Here is a 9,355-nt window from a genome sequence, read left to right as displayed (position 1 = left end):
CACAGCGAGCAGCTCCCCTTCCTCCAGCCTCAACTACTCCCCCAAGGGTCTGATACTGATTTTCAGCTGCTCTTTCCACCTCCTGATGCCCTCTGAAGACCTTGCCTCCTTCTTCAGCTTTCCCCTTGCAGATAGAGACCTTCTCTAGCAAAGGACACAGTACAGAATTTATATGGACAGTTGTCAACAGGAGAGCTTATCCTGCACTTTACTATAAGCATTCCTACCATCTCCTAGGCTAAATACTGGGTCTTGAACCAAACCCCACCTGCCCTTCCTGGCATCATTTGCAATCTGACAACTTTAAAACATAAGCGATAGTTGAATCTGAGAAAGGGTGGGGAGGGGGATGACTAGAAGATCTCCAGAGGTCCCTTCCAACCCCAATCATTCTGTGATAAGAGGGGACAAAAAAATAATCCCAGAAAGCCAACTGCACTACTTTGTCGAGTTTCAGATCTGCCAAGTGTTCCCTGCCACTTCTAATCACAAGTCAAAGTAATCCTTTAAGAGGTTTTGCTGGAGGGAGCATTAAACTGTGCAGGATCATGTGGAGTTCCCCAAGGAGAGTCACAAAGTGATACCAGGAAAAAAATGCAGGCAAGAGGCACACCACTGACACGGCTCCAGTGTTCTGCTATTAAAATGCTAGAGAAACCTGAGGTTAGACAGACACTGACACTGGATTCTTGTAATAGCAACCAGTAAGTGCATTTCACTTCTGAATTGCACCTTTACGAGCAGCTCTGACCCAAACATAAGGTTTAAGCCCAAGAAGCAGTTTACAAATTACTTTTGGAGTATCATCCGAGCTGCTTGAGGGAAGCTTGGCCTAAGGTGACAAGAAGATAGAGTTTCAGTGTTTGCAACCACAGCATCTGAACTCTGCTTAGGATCCTCATGTGCCTTTACCCTTTGAAACTGGTATAAAATGGTCCTCTCTTAGTTCATCTCTTTTGTGCCCATAAAGTAACAGGAGCGATGACATTTGACACAGAAACTCTGCACCAGAAGGTAGGCATTGAAGCAGTAAAGTAAAAGTCTGGATCCTTCAGCTCAGGGACTTCAGCATTTCAAGGTAGCAGCAATGACGTAATTGGATTCACTAGGAAAAATTCTACCTTAGTTTTTTTTTTATTTCATCTTTCATCCAAAACAATGTCATGAATGTTTTGCCCCCAGCTGAAACCTTCTCCCAGGTTCATTAACCAAGATAAAAACCTGTGTCCAAGGGTGGAGAGAATCCAAAAAACAGTGGTTCCCCACCATTTGCCTGCTCTGCACAGGGACCTCCTGCTCAAAGGGTTTCCTCCACCTACTGCTGGTTTCTATTCTGCACCCCACATTGGAGGCACCTTTTTCAGTTCCTTCTTATTCTCTCTCCTAGTTGATAAAATGAGTAGCATACTCTTTCCAAGAAGCAGCCCAGTCCAAGGCAGAGGAGGCACCCTCCATGCCACCCACTCAGGGGCAGGAGTAAGGAGTTTGCCATTCCACCACTGTGTCTCATCAACTTCACACTGAGAGGGGGAAAGAGGGACTGTCTCACCCCTGACTCACCAAAACCAAGAGAAGTGACTGAAGTGATTAGTAAACCTCAGTTCATAGACAGATGTACCACATTTCATGCAGCAGTCAGGGAAGACATTGTCTAGATAAGGGCAAGATAATCAGGACTGGTTGGCAGACTGCAGTTCCCTCTTTGGAGGGCACAATATCCAATCCACAGGGCCACTTCCTCCTTCCCTACCTCACAGCCCTTTGATACTACTAATTCCTATCTGCACATAAAAAGACCCTGTTTTCATCATGACATGGGCTAATTAACTGATTCTGACACAGTAATTAGCTGGTATAAGTAGGTCTACATTTTCTTACTTAACATAAATGCTGTCATTTTTGTGCCAGGGAAGCTTCTGAGTGTGGCTGGGCATCCTCACTGCGCTGCACTTCCCCACGATGCCAAAGAGTGGCTGTGCACAAAGTGACAGGATGCTCTGCAGCAGCAGATGCAAAGGGTTACAGTAGGACCAGGGAGAAGTCCACATCAGCCTCAGAATTCACTCCACCAGTGAATCTCTAATATTCTGTGGACCCAAGTCATACTTTAACACATCAGACGTGTTTTGTATGAAAGCTCTGGCACATCCGTATCTGTGCCAGATAATGCTTAGCCAGTTTTAAAATAGCTCTGTGATTCTAGGAGCCCGTTTTGACCATAGCCACATCACAGCTGGTGGTGCCAAATAGTCTGCAGACAAGGAATAACAGCTCTATTGAGCCCCACTGAACCAGGGAACAGGTTGCACATCCCCAGGAGTGCTGGCAAAGCAGCATCTCACGTGCCATTTGGAATCACAGATATCAGCTTACTCTGCAAATGTGACTGTGTTTTAAATCTCAAATGCTCTACACAACATGATATTTCTCCTCACCTTCCCCCACTCCCCACCCTCAGGGCCATATTGCCCTCTTCTCTATTTCCAGCTTGGAGACTTCTAATGAAGTTTTAGAACCTCTCTTGACTCTCTGGTGAGCAGCAGGCAAATAATATTGAGGAACAAACAGTACCTTCTGCCCAGAGCAGATGCACTACGTGACTAAGACAGAGAGCAAGTTCTATTTTTTAAAATTTATTTTATTCTTAGTTCTAAATTTTGTCAGGACAAGGAATACTGACTATCTTGGAGCAAGCCAAAGGCTGCTATTCCTCTCTAACACCCATTAGTCCACACGCTTTGAACTAGGTCCAGCCATGGTTGTTTTAAATCCAGCAGGTCAGGGCTGTCTCTGCACACCTGTGCTGGGTGTCTGACATGTGAACCAGTCTAGGTACATCTGTCTCTTCCATCCTCCCATATCTCTTGCCAGAAGTACTGAATCCCAGTGCCCCCCAACTTAATGGCAATTTACAGCCACCAATGTCTGGGGCTAAGGCTGGCCATGCTCTGGATCAGCCCCTGGACACTTTGGTCTGAAATAAGAGTCTGGGCAGGGTACTGAAACCATCCATGTTTTACAGAGGAACACATGAAGTCTGCTGAGAGAAACCCTCTTGTTATAAGCCACCATGAAGATGCCACCATCTCATAGCAGATGGCAGCATCGCATGCTGAAGCATGTTTTAAAGTGCTTTATGTGCCAGGAAGCAGTCACATCAGGTTAGCAGTTCACAAGCACACTGAAGTTCAGAAATTCATTTACTGCTGCTTTAACACTTTCCAAATGGCATTTGTGAGCCCTGCTGCCCCTCCATTACTATATTGCTATTTCCCTGCCCCCAGTAAATGGAAGATGCACTTTATGTGGTTTTTCCCCCAGTGTGAATTCCTAGAAACACGTGATTTCTCAGAAAGACTCTTCAGGGTTACTCCCTGGCACAACTCATCAGCCTTTCCTGTTTTTGTACATCTTTAAAGAAAACACTTTGACTAGATCCAAGGTCCAACAAATAACGGTTGCAGAACCCACAGAAAAGTGACCAAGGGTCAGAGCAGACCCTACTAGCTCAGCAGAAGGGGTCCAAAGAGTAGTTTTTAGAAGTTAAGATGTAACACTCTATGGTAATATAAGAACTCTTATAGGCTGTATGTAAATGCTATAGGATTTGTATCTTGTATTAGACTGGTTAGTGACAATTAGAATATTCAGTACAGAAGATGATTTATTGCATTGTAACCAGGACTTTGCACACTTCCACTTCTACTCTTGCTCTTACTCTTGTTCTTACACTCTCTCTCTCTCACCCGCTTACTCTCTTGCTCTCTTGGGCCTGCTCAGAGCTGAGTCTGGCAGCTCTGAGCAGTGCCCCTATACCCAAGCCTTTTGCAATAAACCGCCTGTGTCCCAAGACCTGCCTATAGAGATCTCCCATCACCGACCGTCCCGACCGAACCCGCCCGTAACCTACAGTCTGGCGCCCACCGTGATTGCCGAACCCACACCCAGAACCTACACTTCACTAGTGGGCTGCAGACAACATTAGCAACACAAACTCTAACACAAAACATAGTCCAGTCAAACACTGAGCTGAGGTTGTCCCATTGCTGTTCTCCATTAAGCCTGAAGTGTTCAGTACCAGATATGTTAGATGTTCACCTCACAACCCCCTCCAGCATCCTCAGTTTCAGGAGGCATGAAGGATGCTCAACAGCTTAGTGAAAGGGTCAGTTACTTTAACCCATGCCCTGATCCCTTGATGCTGATGATTTTAAAATTTATCTTTCAGTCCATTTAATAATGTGTTAGGTGTTACAAGTGAGCCACAACCTCCTTGCTGCAGGTGGGTATGTAAGTAGCCACACTCCTCACCAGCCTCTTTAGAGAATATTACTCTTCAATGAGCTTATGAAAGTGTTCCCTCTGTCCCAGCAGAGACATTAGCAAGTTAAAAAAATTCTCAAATAAATTGTTACTGTCAGAGATATTGGAGCAATTACCAAAGCCAAGAGGGAGAGCTGGGATTCAGTGAAATGCCAGCGAGCAGCCTGAGCTGAGCCATCCCCTGTGGGGGCTGGGACCCTGAAATCTCAGTGTTAAGACAGAGAATGAGGAACATTAGAAGCCGAACAGATGAAGCTGGGGTGAGTTTAATCCCAAAGGTGAGCAATGTAAAGGTGATCAGTGATTTTAAGATTGCTTGCATCTGCATGACCAACACCATAGTAAGAAAATAAGAACACATAAGCAAATTCCTGGACTACATTTAAATAAATCCCTGATTACGCTGTGCCTTAAAGCAAGTTCAAAGGGTGGTAAAGCTTTCCTGCCTCCTAAATGTACAATTGAAGCTACACTCCCAAAAAGACAAATTATCACTGTCAACCAGAACCCAGACTGGGGGAGGGCAGCAACACCTTACTAGAAAAGTCCTCCTGGGGTTAAGAAAAAAAGCCACAAGACATGTACTAGCACATCATGAAGCACTACCTGATAATTCTGTATTTCTCTAGCCCAGGTCCCATGGGCTACAAATTCGTGGATTAGTATAATCCATACAAATGTAATTACAGATCTCTATGGCTCTTAGCAGGCTCCGCATACTGGCCGCGTGCAGAACTATGAGTACTTCTCTAATCTCATTTTCTGATTTTCTTTTCTCCCCAAAACCACATCACCACATCTTCCTTTTTCCAGACTGGAGTTTGATGCTTTTGATCTCTCAGGATTGAAGACTGTGTTGCCTACCACAGAAGCTTATTTTTTTTATCTCTTCTTCCACATCCCTTTTAGTCTGTATGGGCACAAGAAAACATTCAGGACAGGCATCAGGCAATGAGATCTGTGACATCAGTCAGATTTTAACTGCAGGTCTGTCCCAGACTTAGCACAGATACTGTGCTGGTCTCAGACTGAGTGCCGTGTGTGGACATACCTGGCAAGACCCAGACATTGAGACTATTGCTGTAACACAGGTGTTTGTAGCTGGCCCATGCCAGAAGGACCAACTCTTTGCCATGCCCTCCCATCTCAAATGCCTTGTGCCAGGGCTAGCCCAAGGCACTGCAAACATGAGAGAGCAAGCACAGAGGAATGAGCATCACCCTTCTCTTCTACAGTCACTGATCAAAGGGGCTGCTTTTCAAGAAGGAAGGGATCTCTCTGGAAGGCACCATGACCTGAGACACATTCCAGTGGCCAGTCCAAGACCTGGACAAGCCTGTTCTACACCTGCCTCTGGCCTTACATGCATCTACTTTAGGTAGCTAAAACTTAGGCAGGGTTTTAGGTAGGGTTTTTGGGTGCCACAGCTAATCCAGCATCCTTCTTGTCGGACTTGTGACCTGCCCCAAGAACACTCATGGGACTCCACTATCCCTGTATTTTTTTCCACAAAATCTGCTTCCAGTTCCTCCACTTGAGGCCTGGCCTTATATGTGGATATTCCCAGTGCTGGAGAGAAAGATCACAGTACTCTGTGACGCTACTGCAGGAGGAAGAGCACTGATTAAATTGGCAGCTCACCCTAGCTCTGGTGCCTAGTTACTCTGGGAATGGAGAGGAATAAGGCAAGCTCCAAGGTCAATTCAGCACCTCTCTTACCTAGCAGCTCTGCAGGAAGCCTATGGAGGCCACACAGGTAACAAGCTACTGAGTGCTGGTTCAGCCCAGAGGCTGCTTCAGGAACAGGCAATTAAAAAGCAGCTGTCAGGGCAGCTTGTCACCCGTATCACTCTCCCAGACGTTGTGTGGGGGTGAAAATGCTGGCAAACGCCCTTTCTGACAGCCCCAGGTCTCAGCACTCCACAGTGGATGGGGAGCTAGAGCAGCTCCCTCTCACACAGACAGCGCTCTCCATCCCCACTCTGGGGACACTTTTGAGGGGCAGAGGCAGAGCTCACTTTCTCTGACCTATTACATTAATGGCTCCTGTGATGGAGACAGACAAGAACTATGACAGTTAATAGCAGTCGTAATGAGGGAGAGAAACAATCCTTTTTCCAGTTGAGGTCAATAGCAAGCTTCCCATGGGTACCTACGGGAAGCAGATTAGGACTGTTACAGGAAATTAAGAGGCACACAGAAGAGTGTAGAAGGAACCCCAGAGAGGAGTTTCAAAATTCTTGTAGCCTGATGAGAAACGAGTCACTTGTTTTCCCAGGTGTCTTTTAGGAGAAGAGGCACTGTTGCCCATGCAGAAGAAATGCCATGCATTCACTGGTAATAGGTAAGCTCCTCAGCTGTAAAGCTCTTCCCATACTCCAACAGATGGAAATGCAGGTATCATTCCCACCTTCCTCTCCAGGTAATGGAGGCCTCACTTCCAGTGCACTTCACCCAAAAAATAAGTAGGCAGCCAGGAACAACTGGCTTTATTATCTACCAGGGTATCAGATGCAGTGTGTTCCTTCAGCACAGATTCACAGCTCAGATGTGCACAGGTGCTGTGCTGGCACCTGAACCAGAGCAGCAGCCCTGTTGCTCAGATGCCGGTAGCCCTAAAACCTTAGCTCAGAACAGGGCTCAAGACATGCTGGACAAGAACAAAACTTTTTCTGAACAGATGACACTTTCTGCAGGCAGAAAGGTCTTAACTTCAACAACCATGTCATGGTTGTCCTGTGCAGGGCCAAGAGTTGGATATGTGGGTCCCTTCCAATTCAGGACATTTCATGATTCTATGATATGCTCCCAGCTGGTGAGAGTTTATCCCTTCTCAGTCTCTACTAGCATCCCCAGTCTGGAGCAAGAGCTTCACCTCTCACATGATGAATCATCTCTCCCAGCAAGCCTCAATGGCCATTAAAGCAAAATCAGTACCAGACTGACTTGTCCTCTGTGTTCAGCCCAGTCAGCAGCACAGACAGCATTCCCTGCTTGGGGCCAGTCCTCTCCCAGCCCATGTGCTCAGGGCCTGCTCACCCTCCCCTTGCATGCAGGTGGCCTCTGCCGTGGCAATTAGTATCAGCTCTGATTTTTCTTCCTGTTGAGAACACGTGTATTTGGGACAGAAACCAAACAGCCTGCCCAACTTCACTGAGCAGCGGGGTCCCAGACAGCTGATGCTGCATTATCAGCAAGGACCACATCTGAGTACTGGCTCATCAGTTATCTGTCCTCTGGCCATTCAGAGCAAACCAAACAGAAAATGCTCATGGTCTCTGATGAGTTGCTCCTTTCCAAGTTCAAGGCTCACCTCCATTTGGTGTCTTCCAGCACCTGAAAAATATTTGCTTTCTCCATGTAGTTAGGTTAGGACTCCCATATAGCTCAGTTTAAGCCAAAAGACCGTAGTTTCCCATGGTAATGAACTTAACATTTCTGTCTGACAGCCCAGTGAAGCAGGCGGCATTTACAGACCCGTAAGACCAGAGTGTACACTGATACTCTGGGCTGCTATCACCTCCCACATTGTGCAAGGACAACAACAGAAACCCACAGATCAGAAATAGTATTTCAAGTGAAAAAGTGGGACTGTCCTTGTCCTCCATGGCAGTTCCTTACTGTCTGCACCCCTGGCTGCCAAACTTAACAGCATAACCAGGGCACTGGAGTAAAGACTTTGCTTATCTCTTATTTGTGGGACTCCACAGATAGAATAGAAAAAGCACTGTGCCCCTCCCAAACAGCAGTAAAAACCTGTGATTAGACTTCCCTGAAGAGCTGCATCTCACTAGCATTTGAGATTCTATCCCAGTAGGGATCTAATAGCTGTGTTTTTCCTGTATTTTCTCCTTCTGTTTGTCTTACAGGAGCCAAAGAGGCTCTACTGTCTTTCCAAGGAGAGGAGTGCTCATGCTTTCCACTGGTTTCTAAGGAAGCTGCAGGTACAATGACTGGTGAAGGTGGGGATCCTTCAGGTCAGGTGCTTACATACATACTTTGAGTCAAGTTTGTTCCATTCAGCAACAGCTTGGATTGAGGCTCAGGAGGTTGGCTGTGAAGGGTTGAACAAAATGACTGCAAAGCAGAAAAAGTCTTGGCAGGCCCAGGAAGAGCCATCCCCTGGAAGGCCTGGGAACAAGCAGAGTCAAGAAGAGTGCAAGGTCCTGCTTTTGACCTTCCAGTGTTACACTGGAAACATCTTCATTTGAAAGAACTATTTCATAGAAGATACTCAATGAATTAGAGAAGGCAAAATCCTGCAACTGCCTTCAACCTTTTAATCTGAGTCCTTTCAGTTTGATTTCCCAGGTATTGTTGCACCTCCTTGAGGCACCTGGAGAAGAACTTCAATTACAGGCTTTTGTTCCATCTCAAAAGTTGGCTCAAGAGTCATCCCCTATATTTTCTCTTATTGTAGTTATGGTGAAAAGGGATCTTTCAGAGCTCTTTTTGAAATGCTGGCAGAAAAGCCCATCTAAGATTAGCAAAGTACATGCTTGCTATACAGCTTTAAGGACTCCAGCAAGCTTCTCCCTTATTTAGCTGCTATATTCAGCTCTCAAACATGGCACAGTCTGTCTTACTCTTACTGACATCGGGGCAGATAGAGAAGGGAGAGCAGAAAGGATGCAGGGGATACCCAATTCTTTACCATACAGAACAGTAAAAGGTTTCAAGTGAGAGCTCTCATCCGTCACATACACTGAAAATGCAGCTGGTGAGGGGGGGAAAAAATGAGCATCTGTAGCACACAGGTCAGAGGCAATATGGCCCTCTTGGCCATCCTTCATTGGCTCACTCACAGAGCATCTGCAACAAATTAATTTCCCTTGGTGTGTTGCAGCCCCCTTGCTGCACGCAGACCGTGTGCTCAGCATCTGCTGCCTCGCCTCACAAGTTCACGGTGTACTTTCAGCCAGTTGTCACAGCACCTATGGCTGCAGGCTTTCAAAGTCTTTCACAACTGGGTACAAGATGGATCTTCAATCCCAAAGCTGACACAAGACCTCTATGCTAAATTCCATACACT

Source organism: Corvus brachyrhynchos, unplaced genomic scaffold, assembly GCF_000691975.1.
Source record: "Corvus brachyrhynchos isolate BGI_N302 unplaced genomic scaffold, ASM69197v1 scaffold70, whole genome shotgun sequence".
Taxonomy (NCBI): Eukaryota; Metazoa; Chordata; class Aves; order Passeriformes; family Corvidae; genus Corvus; species Corvus brachyrhynchos.
The sequence above is the reverse complement of the archived record's forward strand: the minus strand, read 5'-3'. Positions refer to the sequence as shown.